The 8,018-nt window shown below is 40.9% G+C and overlaps 1 protein-coding gene across 3 annotated transcripts in view; it reads right to left on the minus strand.

Moving 5' to 3' along the window:
* The window catches only part of taok3a (TAO kinase 3a), an 80,669-nt gene extending 74,812 nt beyond the window's left edge, over positions 1 to 5,857 (minus strand). Inside the window, exon 1 of one of the 3 annotated variants that reach the window (XM_034118279.1) lies at positions 5,651 to 5,857. The gene's annotated coding sequence lies outside the window, so the exon portion shown is untranslated. Of the gene's footprint in view, positions 1 to 5,392; positions 5,569 to 5,650 lie in introns of those variants that run through there. The other 2 variants (XM_034118281.1, XM_034118280.1) reach the window with 2 other exon arrangements.
* Between the last annotated feature and the right edge of the window lie 2,161 nt (positions 5,858 to 8,018).

Here is an 8,018-nt window from a genome sequence, read left to right on the forward strand (position 1 = left end):
TTTATGCATGTAAACGGTGTGCAGAGTCAAATCCCTCAAAGTACACCCTGTAGCGAGTAAAACTCTAACACAGAAAATACCTCCCCAAAACGCCTCGTTGGAGTTACGTCATTGTCCATTTGATTCTTCCGGGTACGGCATGATGTCAACCCGTACCCGGAACGAAATGGACCAATCCGTGGAGCCGTTACGTCCGCGGAGCCGTTACGTTAAGCCCCCGCTGATTGGTCCAAATTGACCAATCCACGGACTTCCTCACACACAGGCAGCTCTGCTGATTTCTCCTCCCTGGCTGCAGGCTGATAACAGACAGTTGGGATCGCGGCAAAATTCTCTCTGCAGACCCATTCTCACAGCGTTTATCAACCTTTTTCTTACTCAATATCAAGCCACACTTATTGTTTTTACTTCGGCTGTGAGTTTGTGTGTGCTCAGGATGAGTTTGGCTGTGTTTCGCTATGTATCCTAAACAAGGAAACAACACCTCCACGGAGCTCAGCGCGATTCACAACGTCCCGACCAATCAGAGCACACTGTGCTCACAGGGAGGGTGGGGGCTGGAGCTATTGGAGCTACAACGAGCCGTTAAAGGCAGAGAGTGAAATTCAGTGAATACACGTAGTTTACAGAGATGCTGTATGAGAAACCAATGTGAGTTTGGAAAAATGCACAGTATAAATCTATTCTAGTACACCTCAACAATGGAATTATGATCAGTGGAAATGGCCATGACACCTCTCCTTTAAGAAAATGGCATTTAAAATCAGTCATTAAAAATAAAAGATAATAAAATAAACATTAAAAGAAAAAATACATGGATAAAAGTTACAGTGCAGTTTAAGATGTGAATAGTTCAATTAAAAGCAGCGGCAAAAAGAAAAGTCTTCAGCCTGGATTTAAAAGTAGTAAGAGTTGCAGCGGACCTGTAGGTTTCTGGGAGTTTGTTCCAGATATTTGGAGCATAATAACTGAACGCTGCTTTACCATGTTTAGTTCTGACTCTGGGGACAGAAAGCTGACCAGTCCCTGAAGACCTGAGAGTTCTGGATGGTTCATAATTTAGCACCTAAAACACTTAGCCATTTTATCTACCTCTGGAACTAGCTAAACAAGTTATAAATATATTTATTCTTCACTGTCGGGTCACTCATTACTAGATCAGCGAGCTGCATGAGATACTAACAGGCCGTCAGGAGAGAGAGAGAGGGGGAGAGAGGAAAAGAGAGCGCTTCCGCTCATTTCTCTCGTGTTATTATCCAAAGTGAATGTAATTTTAATAATGTAATAATAATAATTATGTTGGTTGTTGTTTGTGGAAGCGCCAGTGAATGAGCCCCATTAACTGAGTTGTAAACATCACTTTAAATGGAAGATCCCCATAGGCCCCGCCCACTCGATCGGATCGGCGATCGGTATCGGCCGATACTGATTCCGGCAATCGGCCCCAAAATGGGCGATCGGAGCATCCCTAGTTGTTAGGCTAAGGGCCTGCCTGTTTGCAGGTAAGGATTCAATTGAGACTGACAAGAGATTGCATTAGGCTCTGCATTTAAAGAGCTGTGAAGCACAAACTAAAACAGGCACATACAGTATCGGTCACACCGACAATAATGTAACCATTGTCGCCTGTTTTACAGGACAGTGACTAGATAATGTATGGTAAACTACAACAAAAACAAGAAATGATTGCGATATAGGAGCAGAGTCGCGAAGCTAAAGTAAAAACGTACGACTGACAAATATCAGGGTCAGATTTTAGACTCAACAAAAGTAAAGACTTAAAGCAAATTGAAACTGACTGTATTGGATACATGCCACAATGTGGGGTCGAATGTGGCCACTACATTTTGGGATGTCCTTTGCACTCTTCTATATCATGCTGGTTTGCCTTCCTGCTATTCAATTTGAAAGCTTTTCATGGATTCACTGCCTCCATGCGCAAATCCACTGATCACTGTTGAGATTAAATGGATTTGGCACAAAATGTTGCTGTCATAAATGCTGGTGTGATTGTACTGTACAGTAACAACTGCAGTGTTTCCCCTACCATTGTCTTGGAGGGGCGCTATATATATATATATATATATATATATATATATATATATATATATATATATATATATATATATATAGCACCAAATTGCAACTAATCTATATCTACTGTCACTTTTCACATGAACATGTGCTCTTTTATTAAATAAACTAAACGCTTTCATTTTAAATTGTGAGTTTAGTGTTTTTGACCCTAAGAAACACTGATGCATAAATCAATAACAATAATCCACAGCTCCTCTCTCTGCTCCTGAGGATTTAAAAAAAGATATATCCCAATACCCCCCCCCCCCCGCTCAGGCAGCACCCCCCCAAAGCAGTAAACCTAGGGGAAACACTGAACTGTATATTAAGGTCTCCTGATAGATTTGGGGGTGAATCAATGGAAAGGACAGACACCCAGCCCACCTCCCATTCTGCTTTAAATTGTAGATTTTACCCACACCAAGATAATCCAAACCCCTTTGCAAAGCAAGGCATGTTTTACGCCCGCTGCCAGGGGTTTAAACCTCCCCCCGCCAATGTCAGGTCTGTTAGTCAGGCCATTCCCACACTAAGCTGGCTATATTTGAAACAGCATCATGTACTTCTTCATTTTAGCCTTCCATCCAGACTAAACCAGTATTTTCCCACCCAAAAATGGTGCATACTTATACTGTCTCCATAGTGGAACAGACAGTGTTGTTGTGTGGACAGGTTTCATCCAAAAGGATGCTTGCACAGACCCATTGAGGTGCTATGCTTTTTGTCACCATCTCTCTACATGGTTGCTTATTTTGAATGTCAAAATAGAGAAATTCCTAAATTAATTTAGTATTAATACGCCATGTCAGAAGACTTCGTAGGCACAATATATTCAATTGGCAAGTGGTCTTAGATGAGGTAGATGAAGACTGGTGGTAGAAAGATCAAACCATGTATGTCATTCATTTATGTTTTCAATCTGTTGTCTCTCAGAAACAGTCAGAGGGTGATATTTGCTGACAAATGCTGTTGTAAACTCAAGTTATACGTATTGTTCATTTATACAGTTTATTTAATATATGTATTCATTATGTAAATTAATTAATATATGTCCACAGGTAATCAAAAACTACACATGCATATTTGTTGATTACCTGTGGACATATATTTAGTGGACACATCTTTTAATTAAAATAAGTCAACTTCTGAAAAAGACGATATCATTAAGCAAACAGAGACAATGCCAACAAGAACAGTGTTAAATAAAACAAATGTCCTGTAAGTCATATGGGAGTCAGAGTAACATGCTCCGCAGAGCCTTGTCAAGACTTTTTTTTATTTACCAAAGTCTACCCGTAGCATGTCGTCGCCTGTGAAAATATGTGTATTCTTACTCTTTTGCATCAAGTCTAATGTTGAACCCGATTAAAAGCAGTCACGTGTTCAATGGGAGTCTGCCTCTGGTGTGAACATGGCTTCAGTGTAAGCATGTCTGGCTCACACCCCCCTCCCCCACCCCCTGTCTATGAGAGCCACATCAGCCAATTGTCAACAGCAGCTGATGCGTCCTTTCCCAGCGCATCCATCAGAGTGCACACATCCACACACACAACAATGGTCTTCAAACTAATTTGTGCAAACTCATGAGAAGACCCCTGGCTAACGTCTCAATAATCTCTCACACATTATAAAGAGAGACATGACTGTTAGCTATATGCCTCTGCATGTCTAAAGAAAGCTTGTTAACACATTACGTATAGAGACCTGAATCATTCAGTGTTGAACAAATGCCAAATTAAATAGCAGAATCATGTGATAATTCCTCCAAAACACTAGTCTATTGATTATGTTCCAATTAAAAGGCTCTTCGATCTATTGGCCTTTTGGCCTCGAAAGCCTTACGTTTCACAACATGCACTATACAAAGCTTTAACCTTACCAGATGTGCCTCTCTTGGGTTCAATTGTACAAGGAACAAGTATTTAGCACCTCATAACCTGTGTATTATCAGCCTACAGTTCCCGGCACCACCACCCATTCTGTATCAGGCTGGAGAAGTCAAACATTTACCTGAAAATGACTCAGGCTTGGTAAAATCACAAATGCAGAGCTGTGCTAGATACCATCACTAATAAGGAAGTGGGTTGCTTTCTGTTCTCTCTCTCAGATTCTTGGTCAACATACATATGGGTGATGTGACTGTTAGAGGGCTTGCACAACAGTCCTGTGATCGTTCAGGCATGTCTGCTGCTCAACTGAAGTATGGCACTGAAACTCTTAGACCGAAAGGTTAAACTAGTGCACAAAAAAAATAAGATAACTGCAAAACAAATGCATGTGAAATTAGTTTTCATTCAATGATTTGCACCTCTATAAAAAAAGATAAAGTGAGGACTTGCTATACATTAAAATGACGTGCATGTGCAAAGTATGGGGTTGAATTCTAGTGATCTGTGCCTGAAATGGCGTGGGCATGTTTCTTAAAATAAATCTTTACAAATGACACAGTTGAGCAGTGGAACACAGGTCTGCTGCCTCTCACTCATGCGCTGTGCACAGAACAGATGACATCATACTGGGTCAGCTTGGGTTTTAGCGCTCAGCTTGCTATCTACATCTGCCATTTCGAGCGCGTCACGTTAGCCTACATTTACTTTCAACATTGGTTATTTAACCAAGCGATGTCCTGCTGCATGCAGGTGATGCGGTCTTGTAGCATTCACGCATGGAAACACTTAAAAGAGGGAATACAAAAGATGAATGACGCGCGACTGTTGTATTTGCATGGAATGAATGCATGGTAATATAACCATCTAAATCGTGAAATAAAGTATCAAGGATGCAGACAATGTTCGACTGGTTAATGAGAGCGGAGAGACGTAGTACAAATGTAGTGTAATGGGTTCGTGTCATGTGTAGTGGCCGTTACACCGTCTCCAGCGAAAGCCATTGTGGCTGTGTGTTGATAGTAAAATCTCACTCACAACAATGTAGGTAGCAATGGAAGGTACCACAGTCATTTTGGATGAGACAGACTCGCTCGGGACTGTTACACAATGCATGACATAGCCAAAATACTACATGGGAGAAGTTTAAACAGCGTCCAAACGTATTGTCGGCTTAAAAAAACCCACAACTGACACTTCGTTTACAACCTGTCATCCGTTTGCTCTCCATACTCACCCCCTGAGGAACAAACCAACAGCAAAGCGTCTTCTCCGTCAGTTTACGGCGCGACTGTCCTAATTGCAGCGTAGATTTTGAAGCAGGTGCACAAACACATCAATCATCAAACATGCTCTACGTTAAACACCTTTAAAAAGCTAAACCTACGCACTTATAACCCCCGCGAGCTCACGCTGGTTTCTGTACTCACCACGTCTGAGTGGCGTTGAAACAACAAGCCGAACAACGTCGAAACCAGGCGACGGTGGTCATTTTTTAACTTCAGGTGCAAGCCATACTACTCATGTACATCCACTACTGACTGCTTTGACATTTAGCTTCAGTAGCTAAGCCGTAGAGACAAGAGGAAGTGTCATTTTAGTGTTGAGGTTAGCGGGAGCTGGTAACCGTTACGGAAGGAACAAACAGTGACACAACAACAGAAGGGGGGGGGGAGAAATACGCTCACCTTTTGCAAAAGTCGTTGTTGTTGAAAAGCGTACTGACTTCGGGAACATTTAGTCCGACTCTGAAGATGTCCGTGTGACTTTGCGAAGTGCTGTCAGTTGGTGTGGACTTCCTGAATGACGGAGCCGCAGGAGCACAACCCCTCGCCCGCGTTTGACAGCTACTTTGACAGACAAGCGGAAATAAAGTTGTGTCGTTCAGTGACGAGTCCGCTGCAGGATGTGCACAAGTCAAGTGTATTTTCAACAGGAAACACAATTGACTGTTTTGCAAGAATCTTATGCACAATTCATATCTACATGCAAAAATAGACAGGATAACATATGAATCTTCCGTTATCTTACTTGTCATAACAAGTGCTTGTGTTAAAGTAAGGGTACAATAATAGACCGTATTTCCTTTGCAGATCATTAAACATGCATGGACTGAGTCATACCGATTCCGTTGCAACTTCAGTGATGGCAATTCAGGTCGTCTCCTGAATTAAACTAGTGCAATGCTGCCACCTGCTGTTGCACTTTGGAAGTTATATATTTAGAAAAGAAGGAAGTGTTTCTGCAAAATAAATAATAACACCCTAGGAGCGTTATTACGTTGAAGAAACCACTAAACTGTTATTTCTATAATTATATTCTAACATTCTTAGTACATTTTGCACATTTTTGCACACATGTCTGTAAAGCCCTCCACTTTAAAATATAATTAACTTAAGTTTTCCATATATTGCCGTAGCTATATTCATTGTCCAAGTGTTTTAGCTTTTAAGGTTCTTTCTATATTTAAATCTAAATGTTGTGTAAATACTTTTCTTAAGTATTCTTATTTAATACTAAATAGTTTCTTAAAAATACTTATTTTTATTATCTTTATTTTTTTTTTTTACCTACCATTGCAACTGTTTTTTTTAGATTGTTTATGTTCGCACCACCAGACACCAAAGCAAATTCCTTGTATGTGTAAACGTAGCTGGCAATAAACTTGATTCTGATTTTGATTAATAGTGGTTATTCAGTGGCGGAGCCAGGACATTTTCAGTGGGGTGGCCAGGATGGAACCAGTGATCATTTTGGGGTGGCATTGAAATCACTATTATATGAACATAAAAATACATCTCACTATAAAATAAGGGGTTATTTAAGGCACCTACAACACACCTCTACATTATTTGGGATTAAGCTAGTGGTGGAATAGATCAAATAATATCCAGTATATCTAACTATTTTTTTCTTATTCCCGCAGGCAAAGTAACAACGAAGCTTACATTATACAAATGTAGTGCAATATACAGACTGTTTAGCTTATGGTGATCAGCAGCCCTATGAGCTCATTCTCTCAGGAATACAGAGACACACACACATCATTTAAATAAGAGTTTTTAAATTAAATTATTGGTTAAGAATAAACATCTTAAAGTAAATAACAATAAACAATAGCCCTTAACCCTGTAAGGCCCCCAGTTGTAATTTTACAACATTACTTTAAGCTATCCAAAAAAGTCAGTAAATGTTTTTTGTTTTTTTTAAAAGACTACATTTACATAGTCAAAAGGTCCTTTTGTTCAGCCTCACAATGCTATTGGGTAGTAAATGTGTTTATAGGTCCTGCCCTCTGGAGCATACACCCACACAACCAGGGGCGCCGCCAGGGATTTTGGGCCCCATGAAAAGATATCACATTGGGCCCCACCACCAGGCCCAGGCCACGCCAACCAAGCACAATTGCTGTAACCACACCTCCTGTGTGTGTGTGTGTGTGTGTGTGTGTGTGTGTGTGTGTGTGTGTGTGTGTGTGTGTGTGTGTGTGTGTGTGTGTGTGTGTAGATGCGGCGGACAGACAGGTCTCAATTGGTTTGGTGTCCTCTGCTTACTTGTAATACTTGTAAATAAAACTTTTGGCCCGTAATTTCATTTCCTCATTGTAGCGACCAGAGAGAGGGGGGGGGGATATATAGTCTCTGATAGTGTTACGTTATTATGAGAGTGCTCTCATACTTGTTTGATTCTGAAATTGTATATTATATAAATATATGTGTGTGTGTATATGTCCGCATCTGTAGCCTGTTATTGTCTCATTTTATACCGCACTGTCAATGAATTAAAAGTAAATATATAACTCGTCATGAACACATCTGTCCATCAGACAAAGTGCTGCTGTGCCTCCTGTCATCATTAACGGACGTCTCTTTAAAATGACCGCTCATTTCTCTAACCACCTGCTGCTTCCCCTCCTCTCTCCGCGGTTCCCCTCCTCGACTCCTCCGCTCGCATCTCCTGTGGGCGGGACACACAAGGATAGGAGTCGAGGAGGGGAGTCGAGGATGTTAAGGCAAGCAACTTAGAGGTTCACTTCTGAAATAACTGGTATTAGTC

This window comes from Trematomus bernacchii, unplaced genomic scaffold (genome assembly GCF_902827165.1).
Source record: "Trematomus bernacchii unplaced genomic scaffold, fTreBer1.1, whole genome shotgun sequence".
In the NCBI taxonomy this organism is placed as follows: Eukaryota; Metazoa; Chordata; class Actinopteri; order Perciformes; family Nototheniidae; genus Trematomus; species Trematomus bernacchii.